Here is a 9951-nt window from a genome sequence, read left to right on the forward strand (position 1 = left end):
CCTTATTGACATATTTGGTAGTATTGAATTCTTGTAAAGAGACGTGGTTCTAACTTCCCACAAGATTGCAGCTCTTACTGTTTGGTTATGATCCATCTGTCATAGTCACTTATTTAACATAATACAGCCAGTGTGCACACAGAAGGAGCCACTGCCTTCCTTAAATTCTCTATCTGGAGGCAAGTGAGTCCCCCGCCTTTCCTCAGCTGGATGTCAGCACCAAATCATCCCATGAAGCATGGGAAGTACACAATGAGAGGACAGGAAAGAATGTTGGAAGGATAAGAGCATAGATTTTGAGTCAGATTCTGTGTTAGTCTGCTCTTGCTGCTATAACAAAATATCAATGGTTGGGCGGCTTCAACAAGAGAAATTTGTATTTACATGGTTTTGGAGGCTGGAAGTCCAGATCAAGATGGCTTATGGTTGGTTTCTGGTGAGGACTCTCTTTCTGGCTTGTGCACAACTGCCTTCTCAGTGCGTCTTCACACGGACGACTCTTGTCTGTGTGCTATGAAGAGAGACAGATTCATGGTGTCTCTTCCTCTTTTTATAAGGACACCAGTCCTATCAGATTAGCACCCTACCCTTAGAATCTCATTTAATCTTAATTTCCTCCTCAAAGGCCATATTCCACAGGCAGTCACATTGGGGGGTCAGGACTTCAACATATGAATTGGGGAAGGAGAGGCACATTTCAGTGCATAACAGATTCCAAGCCCTCTCTCTTATGAGTTGTGAAATTACATCCTTGCACAATTTATTAATTGTTATAAATCTCAGTTTTTCTATGTATAAAAGATGGTTATTAAGAGAATGCAATGAGATAATATATGTACGATATAGATAAGCCCAGAGCCTGACATGCAGTAGCCAAGCCATGGTAGCAATTATTGCCTCTAGTGCCCATCATAGAAGATGCTCAATAATCATGGATTATCGTTTACTGCAGAGGTCAAGACCCCTGGAAACATAGGAATCCCCTCCCATTACCGCCTGTTTTTACTCCTTTAATCCTGTGGCCTGTCTTGCAAAAAAAATCACCATGAGTCCTGACGACAGTTCTGAGACGTCGTCCCAGACAGGACTGTCATCATCTTACAGATATTTTGTCCCTGTTCTGCCACAGCAATGTTTGCCATTTACTTCTTTTAAAGGGAGCCCCACCCACAAAGTTTGCTTAGTGAGAGCAAGAGGTTAGGGCAGACGGAAAGGAGTTTATTTGAAGAGTCTCAGGAACTGAAAGGTCATTTTTTCACGTGAATAATGGATGGAGTAATTTCCTCTGCAATGAATCCCTCTCTCTCCTCACAGATGGTTCCCAGGGGGAAACGTAGCACCTTCTGATCCCCAGGAGACTCCCTTGGGAAAGAGCAGCAGGTCTATGGCCACACCGCCCTGAATGTACCCGATCTTGAAAGCTAAGCAGGGGTGGGCCTGGTTACTACTTGGATGGGAGAAAGAGCAGCAGTGGTGTTTTGTCTCCCTTTAAGAGTTTTCCTTGCTGAGGCCTCCAAAATTCAACCAGTCTCAGAAGGTGGTGGCTCCCATGTGCGGTGGCCCTTCATGGGATAAGACAGGTGACTGAGTCACACCTTTTATGGCTGCCCAGGACACTAGAGACCTCTCACCCTGGGAGTAGGACAGGAAATGTGGCAGCTGGGACCCTGATTTCATAGTCTGACACCTTGAGGGAACGAGAGATTCCTAGCTACACAGACCCTGGGAGGGAAAGGTCTCTGTGATGAAACCTTGGAGAGTACAACCATGCCTGACTTGGGGACAGGATTTCCCAGGGGAAGGAGACTTCTGCGGACAGGTCTCCTTCCTACGGTCCACAGCACCCATAACCCTCAAGGCAGAACACAGTGTCTTAGCTGAGGTGCTCTAAGTTTCTATCGCTGTTTACATTCGAAACAAGTAGCTTTAACTGTGTGTATAACCATGTTAGAAGTGTGTATTAATAGCAAATTAAGATGCTATTATGCACATTAATTTGGTCCAAGCCTCACACTCCTGCTGGGGATTGCCCATGTGAAAGCCTAGGCAATTCTAGCAGCAGCATGCTACCCCTTCTTCTAGAACCTATCTTCCCTTCAAACCTCCCATTGCATGAGCCTCCAAATGGATAAAAGGGGCAGCAATTGAATGAAATGCAGCCAACCCAGTCTGGACCTTCCAGCAGTGTGTACCTAAACTTCCTCCTCTCTGCCTATGGGATTAATCGTGATGCAGAAGTGGAAGCTGTTTTAGTTTTTTTAATGTGGCCCCTTGGGATAAACATTTTGGTGTTGAATAACTGCTCTAAAAGGGTAACAATATGAAAGGTACTTTAGGTTGGGTATTAATTCTGTAAAAAATAAATAAATAAAATGGATCGTATCCAAAGGCTGGAAGGAGGAAAGGAAGAAAAGAAGGGAGAGATGGAGGCAGGGAGGGAAGGAAGGAAGGAAGGAAGGAAGGAAGGAAGGAAGGAAGGAAGGAAGGAAGGAAGGAAGGAAGGAAGGAAGGAAGGAAAAGAGAAGTAGCTAAGTTTCCCAGGATTGTCAGTATCTGCACCTAACTGGGAAAAAAAAATTCACGAGGACAGTTTCATAAAACCAATAGTTTTGGGGTTTTTTTAAGAGAAAAAAAACAAATGTATACATTTTTTGTGTATTAGGAGAAAAAGGAAAGAGGAAAAGAAAAAGAGAAAGAACCATGCACCTGACCCCTAGCTACCCCTTTTCCGGATGGGAGGACTCTCCCATGTCTGGAACCTCACAAGCTGGGACTTCATACGGTACCCCTGCATCCCTGTTTCCTGGAATCTGCTAAAAGAAAATGGCAAACCAGCCAAGATATTTGACTGAGGTTTGTTAAGAAAACATATTCTCAGTTTGGGTTGTTTTCTGAGAGGAAGGTCAGAGAGATGTGGTTTAAGTAAGAAAATTGCTCGTGGACAGTTATGGAAATAATGACTCTCTTCACGGTCCCGTATGTCTCTGGCTACAGTTACAGGAAGCAAAGTAGAACAGTGTTTGCAAATTAGCTGGGGACCACGGGCAGGGTGGACAACCCGTGGAGAAGGCGGGAGCCAAGAAAACATCATTCTGTGTCAGTTATCAGGGTAATTCCATAGCCTGATCGTGCTTTTAGTTACTTAAGTGGAAGGTGGGAAGGTTCTGGTTTCTGGAGCCTGGCTAGACTTTGAAATGAAATAGGAGAATCCACTTCATCTGACTTGTTGCCCACACTCCCTAGAGAAGAACGTAGCTCGAATCTCTGACGTCTACCCATAGTGAACCTCAAAGGACTTATTTTCATGTTCTTTTAATAAGGTCATTCTCTTTCATGTCAGCCAAAGTCTAAACTGTTTGACTTGACCTTGAAGATGGTTTTAGGCAGTTATGATCCCTAGTATAAAAACGTGAACAGTTTCTGTAGCTCTGAATGAACCCAGTAAATAATAATAAAGATTCTAAAATAAGAATAATTTGTGTTGTTTGACCATCAGAATTACTATTTTTTCTCTCTGGGGTATCTGTGTGGTAACCCTTTGTGGTGTCACGTGGCTGCCTATTTGGGGACAGTAACACTGAGGGCATGTCATATTTGCTTTTATATTTTGGGTTAAAGATTCACGAATTCTGCCTAATTGCCTTCACTAGTCAGCGGGAGATCCAAAGTCACTGGAGGAGGTGAAGCTCAAGTGGTCAGGACGGGTCATTCATTCATATGAAGTCACTCGGTCAGTACCTCTTTCATCCCCTCAGCCTATCAGCATTGTCACGCGGGGCGGCCTGCAGGGGTCTCAGCTCCCGCTCCCCACACAAGAACACAGGATATGGTGAGGACAAAAAGGAACACCCACGGAGCCATAGGTAGGGGAGTCACACCACTACAGTCTCACTGGAGGCTGGATTCACACGACGTGCGACCTGCTGTCCGCTTTTCTGCCAACCGACCAACCCTCCTCCACTCCCCAGCGTAGCCGTGGCAGTTATATTAGTGGCCGATGGCTCACTGGTTACAGCTGACGGCCATCTACTACCCGAGCCAGCACCCCTCCACATGAGGCCGAGAGCCTGGAAACTGCTCTCTGGGGCTCTGTCCCCACAAGCATGCACTGTGTACCCGTAGGATGCCCGGTGCTGGCCTAGGTTTGGGGCATGGTGGATGAGTAAGATGCCCCCCTGAGTACGAAGAGCTTCCCAGCCAGGCAGCAGCATCCAGAACACCATGGGAAGTCAGAGGAGGGGCTCCTTACCTCTCCCAGAAGTCCCCGTATGGGGACAGTATTGATGTTGACAGTTTAGTCAGCTGTCAGTATGAAGACTGGATTACAAAGATGGATTAGAAATGCAGGGACAAGAGACAGAGGGAGCAGATGAGAGCCCAAGTCCAAGTGAGGAGTAGCGAGGTGCTGAAGTGGAGCGTGTCGGGGGAAAGAGGAGGTGGCTACGGGGAAGAGGCTTTAGACTAGGAGTCCAAACTCCTGGGCTTAGACCCGGTCCTACTCTCGGCAGCTGTGCGACCAGGACTTAATTCATCTGGCCCCTAGGTCCTCCAGAGTGCGGGAAAGAGGCCAGATGAGTCGAATGTCCTGTATGGCAGCACCACCTGTGACATTGTAGAGAAAACAGCCTGACTAGTCTGGAAAAGAGAAACTGAGAGCTGGAAATGACCTCGGTGATGGTGGTTCTCAAACTTTAGGTCAGAGTCACCTGGGTGGGTTGTCAAGTGGCAGGTCAGCCCAGGACCTACCCCTGGAAATTCAGACATAGTCCGCGGTTGCCTTTGTTGCTGCAGCCTTTGTGAAACCCTAATCTCAAGTCTGGAGTGTTACCTGCCCCTCTCAGATTGGAGGAATTTGAAGCCCATCCTAAAAGGGGCACCTCCCGCCTCAGCCACCATCCAGTGTGGGCACTCCCCACAAATGGCCACCACCTCTATGTCTCTCCTTTCCACTCACCTTAATCCATCTCCCCAGGACTTGATCTCATGCCTTGTTGCCCAAAGCATCACCCAACCTTGGTCTATGGGAGCTTGTTGGAACTGCAAAATCTCGGGCTCATCCCAGAGCTGGGACTCAGAGTCTGTATGTACGTTAACAAGATCCTGAAGTCATTTATTTGTGTGCACACTGAAATTGGAGAAGCTCTGGTCTCTGCTCCTCAGCTAGCTGTAAACAGTCCTCACACCCGGGGTAAAGAAAGAAGGGAAGGGGAGGGGAGGGAGAATTACTATACCTAGCCTCTTAACTTCAGTCCAGCCATATCACACACCTTGTCTTCTCTTCCATCAAAACACGTAAGTTTTGATGATGTAAGTAGGACCCAGAGGGTGGGGAATTTAAGAACCCTGAAAGAAAAGACCTCTCATGTTTGCCTTTCTCTTCCTAAAAAGGGAGGCCTTATTCTCTGTTCCTGTAAGAGATATTAAGCTGTGGATTATGGGTAATCCGTCACACAGCAATTTAGAGCAGGAAGTACACTAAACCCTGGACTTAGCATGCACCCAACTAATTGAAACCCTCAATTAATTGGATTGGCTTCCACGTTTAATAGAAAAGCAAATACCAAGAAAACAAATTAGCACCTGGGCTTTATCTTGTTTTCTTTTCGTAATATCAGAGCACGCTGGCGGCTCAGAGCACACGCAGACATGCTTAGGCTACCCTCTGAGGCAGGGGGTGTGGTGGAAAGTGATTGGCGTGGACATCAGGGTCTCCATCGCCCAGCTACCACGCACAGGCTGTGTCCCCTTGGCAAGCTATCTTACTTTCCTCTCCGAGTCTTGGTTGCTTGGCCTACGCATTGGGGATTTAAAAAATAATAATACTGATCCAGTAGGGTTGCTGTTGTAGGAGCTTGTGGAACTGCTCACCTGGTAGCTAGTCCACAGGAATGAGTTCCCTTTTCTTAATTCCTGCATATACTTGTCCTTGTAGAAGGCAAGAGAGGCCTGGGCTGGCCCCACGGCCTCACGGGCCCTCCTTCACTAAGAAACCTTTGATTCTGGCCTGCGACCGTCTAGCTAAGACCCGCAGAGTCGGATGTTTTCCCCACGGTGGGGAGCGCAGTAAAGGTTTTCCGCGTTTTGAAGCAACAATACAAACAAAATAGGAGCCTAACGACTTCAGGGGGCGCCTTGGAGCGAGACAAACAGCAATTAGCTGATTCTTTTAGGAAACGTCAGCGCCATCTCCTGGACGAGAGCGGCATTGACTCGGGCCCCTGGTAGGTTTGGCTGGTCCTCTCCTTTCCTCAACAGGAATTTCAAATTAGAACCTGGGTCTTCTCACCAGAGAAACGCTCGTAATTATTTCTTTATCAGGGCCTTGAGTGTCTTTGTTCTCTCCTCCATCCCAACCATTCTTTTTCTCTAGTTTCACTGGGTCTTTGACCGGTATCTCCAAGCTTCAGTCCGAGTTTCTAAAAATATAACTCAGCCAAAACCTTCAAAGAACTAGTTCTCTAAGAGGATTATGTTTATCATTTAACACAAAGCGCCTTCCTCCTCCCGGCTAAGCAGCAGCAGTGGAGCACAGCAGCTAAGATCCAAGACTCTGCTGCCAGACTGCTTGTAGTAGGGTCCCACTTCCACTCAGCCCTCCAGGCGTGTGACCTTGGGCAAGTTACCTAACCTCTCTGTGCCTCGGTTTCCTCATCCATAAAACGAGGCTGATTCCAGAAACCGCTGAGAATGGTTACTGTCGCATTAAATAAGTTAGGACCTAACGCACTGAGAACAGCTTCGTGATATGTTAAGAGCTAGGTGTTTGCCGTCCTTGGTTTTCAGTGGCTGTTTTCCTCTCTCGCAGCACGTACCATGTGGCATACGATCGCACTTGACTTGTGGGATCACCGTCCAGGCCAGCGTTTCTGCAGCGTGTGCGTTAGAAGCAGATGAGAGCTGGACCACACTTGGGAAGCACACCAATAACACACAGACGTGGCGATTCCGAGGCACGTGCTCTGCGAGCCTCATTTTTAGACCCGCTGACTCAACTCTGAGCCCCAGAGGGTGGTGACTGCCCAGCTACGCCCAAAATGTGGAGAGTGAGCACCCGGCCCCTCGGACATGCTCAGCTCACGGTTTTCTTCCCCATGTCTTTTAATAAGTGGTGTTTTTTATGAATGAACCACTGACTGACTGGATATTATGTTAAAATAGGACAATTTCATGGCAACTGACCATCTGAGGCTTCTCTCCTCTTTAGTTTACTCCATCCTTTTGGAATACACATGCATACATTTTCCCTGCTAGGTCTGAGCCACCTTTTATGAACTCCATCTGAAAAGGAGATGAAATAAAAAATGAGTCTCTCGCAACGCAAATATAGGGAAACAGGCTGTGGGGACAGAGTCCCAGAGAGCAGTTTCCAGGCTCTCGGCCTCACGTGGAAAGGCGCTGGCTCGGGTAGTAGATGGCCGTCAGCTGTGACTAGTTGGCCGTCAGCGGTAACCAGTTAGCCATTAGCCACTAATATAACTACAGCGGCTAGTGGGTTGGTTGGTTGGTTGGCAGGCAGAGAAGCGGAGGGTGGATTGCTGGTCATGTGGCTCCTACTTCCTGTGTCTCCACTGGCTGCCAGCGAGAATGTAGTAGTATGACTCCCCTATCTATGGCTCCGTGGGTGTTCCTTTTTGGCCTCACCATGTCCTGCATTCTTATGTGGGGAGCGGGACCAGAGTCCCTGCATGACATAGGCTATTGGTGAGTGATAGGGATTCTGGCTCTGAATTTAATGATGTCTTACGACAAAGGAATATCTCCCTGTTACCTCAACTACCAAACATGTACATTTGTTCTTTAAACTTAAGGATATCTGACTGAGAAAAGGAGAAACAAAACCACCCTTCACAGTGTGTAATGGTGCTGAATTATAAACACACCACCTTTTGTGAGGACTCCCACTTAGTAACAACATTGGGGCATGTCTGTGTGCTCTTGCCAAGGATCCACAAAGGAAAACACTTCTCTGTTTTTTATTTGGAAACATGACTGCAGCCCTTGCAGATAACCCTAGCCAGACTCTGGCTCTTCCAGGGGCACCTGACACCACTATCCTGTGACGCAGTAGATCACACAGCTCACATGCATGAAAGGATTTTAATGCACCCATGGGGGGCAGGCCTGGGTCCTGGAAGTCACAACCAGGGCAGAATCTGTAGGAGGCTCGGGTTTCATTGAAACCCGAGAGCCACCACTAAATCCGCTGACGTTGGCTCTTCTTTGGGGGACAACCTCCAAACTTCTCCTCATCACAATGAACTGAAAGGCATTAGAGCTCTGAGACTGCAGCCCACAACCCCCCCAGACCCCACCCCCCCCCCCCCCACACACACACTGTGTGCCCACAGAGTCAATCTCAAGCTCTCTCTCCAAGCCCTGCCCAGGCTCATGACAGGGGAACCTGCCCACAGCTCACTGGAGATGACTTAAAAACTGGCCTCTGACTTACTCTAGAGAGATGAGTGATGCCTCAAAGAACAAATTTTCGAAATTGAGAAGGCAGATGATGAGGTATGAATTGGGTCTTGGTCCCTGACGGCACTGGCAGTGCATGCAGCTCCGGCGCCACCTAGTGGAACGGCGGGATTCGTCCCAGAGTTTGAGAGTCAGAACCTTCCCTTTCCTGCAACCAGAATTCCCTCTCAGCCAGTCACTCCTTAGGCTCGGTACCCACAGGGTGTGTTCCAGAAATACTGTGTGTGTTCTAGAAATACTTCTAATATCCGGACTTCTTTGGGGGGCCTTCTCCAGTAAAGAGGGGGAGCAACTCCATCGGTATGAATTGAAAATATTTTTCAGAGCCATTAGAACTCTGCAATTGCAGCACACAAAACACACACACACACACACACACACACACACACACACACCCATAGACACACACATGCAGGGACCACACAAACAGGGACATACACATACACACCCAGACATACACACTCAGAAACAAACCTACATCCAGGGACACGCACAGATACACAGTCTTTCACAAACAGAAGTGTGTGCCCACAGGTTGATCCCCAGCTCTCTCTCCAGACCTGCCCAGGCTCATGGGGGTTGGGGGGGCCTGCCTGCGGCTCACTGATTTCCCCAAGACTTGCCATATTCTGGAGGGAGGAAGAAGCATTAAAACTGATGACCTCTGATGGCGGAAGCTACCTCATCAAGACCCTGCCTCTGGTTAAAAAAAGAAAAAAAAAAAAAAGGTCTCTTTCTCTGCCAACCTCAGATAAGGATGCAGGTCTGGGCTGTCCCAGGAGAGGAAACAATGGGACAAGCCGGGAATCCTCCAGTGGGAGGCAGCAGTGGTGGTCTTACCTTCACACTCTCTGCCTGCAGACTCTTATCAGGGTGATGGCGGAAGGTCCTGGGGGTCAGGTCACATAAGCCTCCCGTCAGGAGCTGCTGGACCACTGGGCTGCAGAGACTTTCCTGGTGAGGGCTGGTAAAGCACGGGGCTGACAACAGGACTGGGAGGCTCAGTGCCTCTTTCCCAGAGAGGAGAAAAGAAAGTGAGTGATGACAATAAATGCTTCACGATAGGCATGACTTACCCTGCGGGGAGCTGATGTGAAGTTACAAGAGACCAGGGAGAGAGAAGATATAGAAAAATGAAGGGAAACACACAAACAGCAAGTGCCGAAGGTTTGCAAGTCCTGACAGCTTGCAGAGAAGGAAATTGGCTCCCATCCGGCAGGAAACCTCGGCTTTCAGGCTTGGATGTAAATCTCATCATTCTGAGCTGTGTGACCTGGGGCAGGCCACTTAGCATCTCTGAGCCCCAGCTTCCTCATCCACCAAAAAAAAAGCTAATAGCATATTAATAGCATATGCCTTGAAATGGAGACCTGAGACGTGAACAGCATACTTTCACCCCCCGTTTCAGGCCCATGCTACATGGCAACACATCCAAGCCCTGAATTGAATCCACAGCCCTTGAAAAGTAATGTCCAC

The 9951-nt window shown here is 48.1% G+C and overlaps 1 long non-coding RNA gene across 1 annotated transcript; it reads right to left on the reverse strand.

The window, feature by feature from the left end:
* Positions 1-396: 396 nt before the first annotated feature.
* Positions 397-9454, reverse strand: LOC117033316 (uncharacterized). Its single transcript, XR_004424869.1, has 3 exons — positions 9316-9454; positions 7180-7278; positions 397-511 (listed from the first exon to the last, which is right to left on the reverse strand). It is a non-coding gene; the product is annotated as an uncharacterized LOC117033316 (long non-coding RNA).
* Positions 9455-9951: the final 497 nt, after the last annotated feature.

This window comes from Rhinolophus ferrumequinum, chromosome 2 (genome assembly GCF_004115265.2).
Source record: "Rhinolophus ferrumequinum isolate MPI-CBG mRhiFer1 chromosome 2, mRhiFer1_v1.p, whole genome shotgun sequence".
NCBI classification, from domain to species: domain Eukaryota; kingdom Metazoa; phylum Chordata; class Mammalia; order Chiroptera; family Rhinolophidae; genus Rhinolophus; species Rhinolophus ferrumequinum.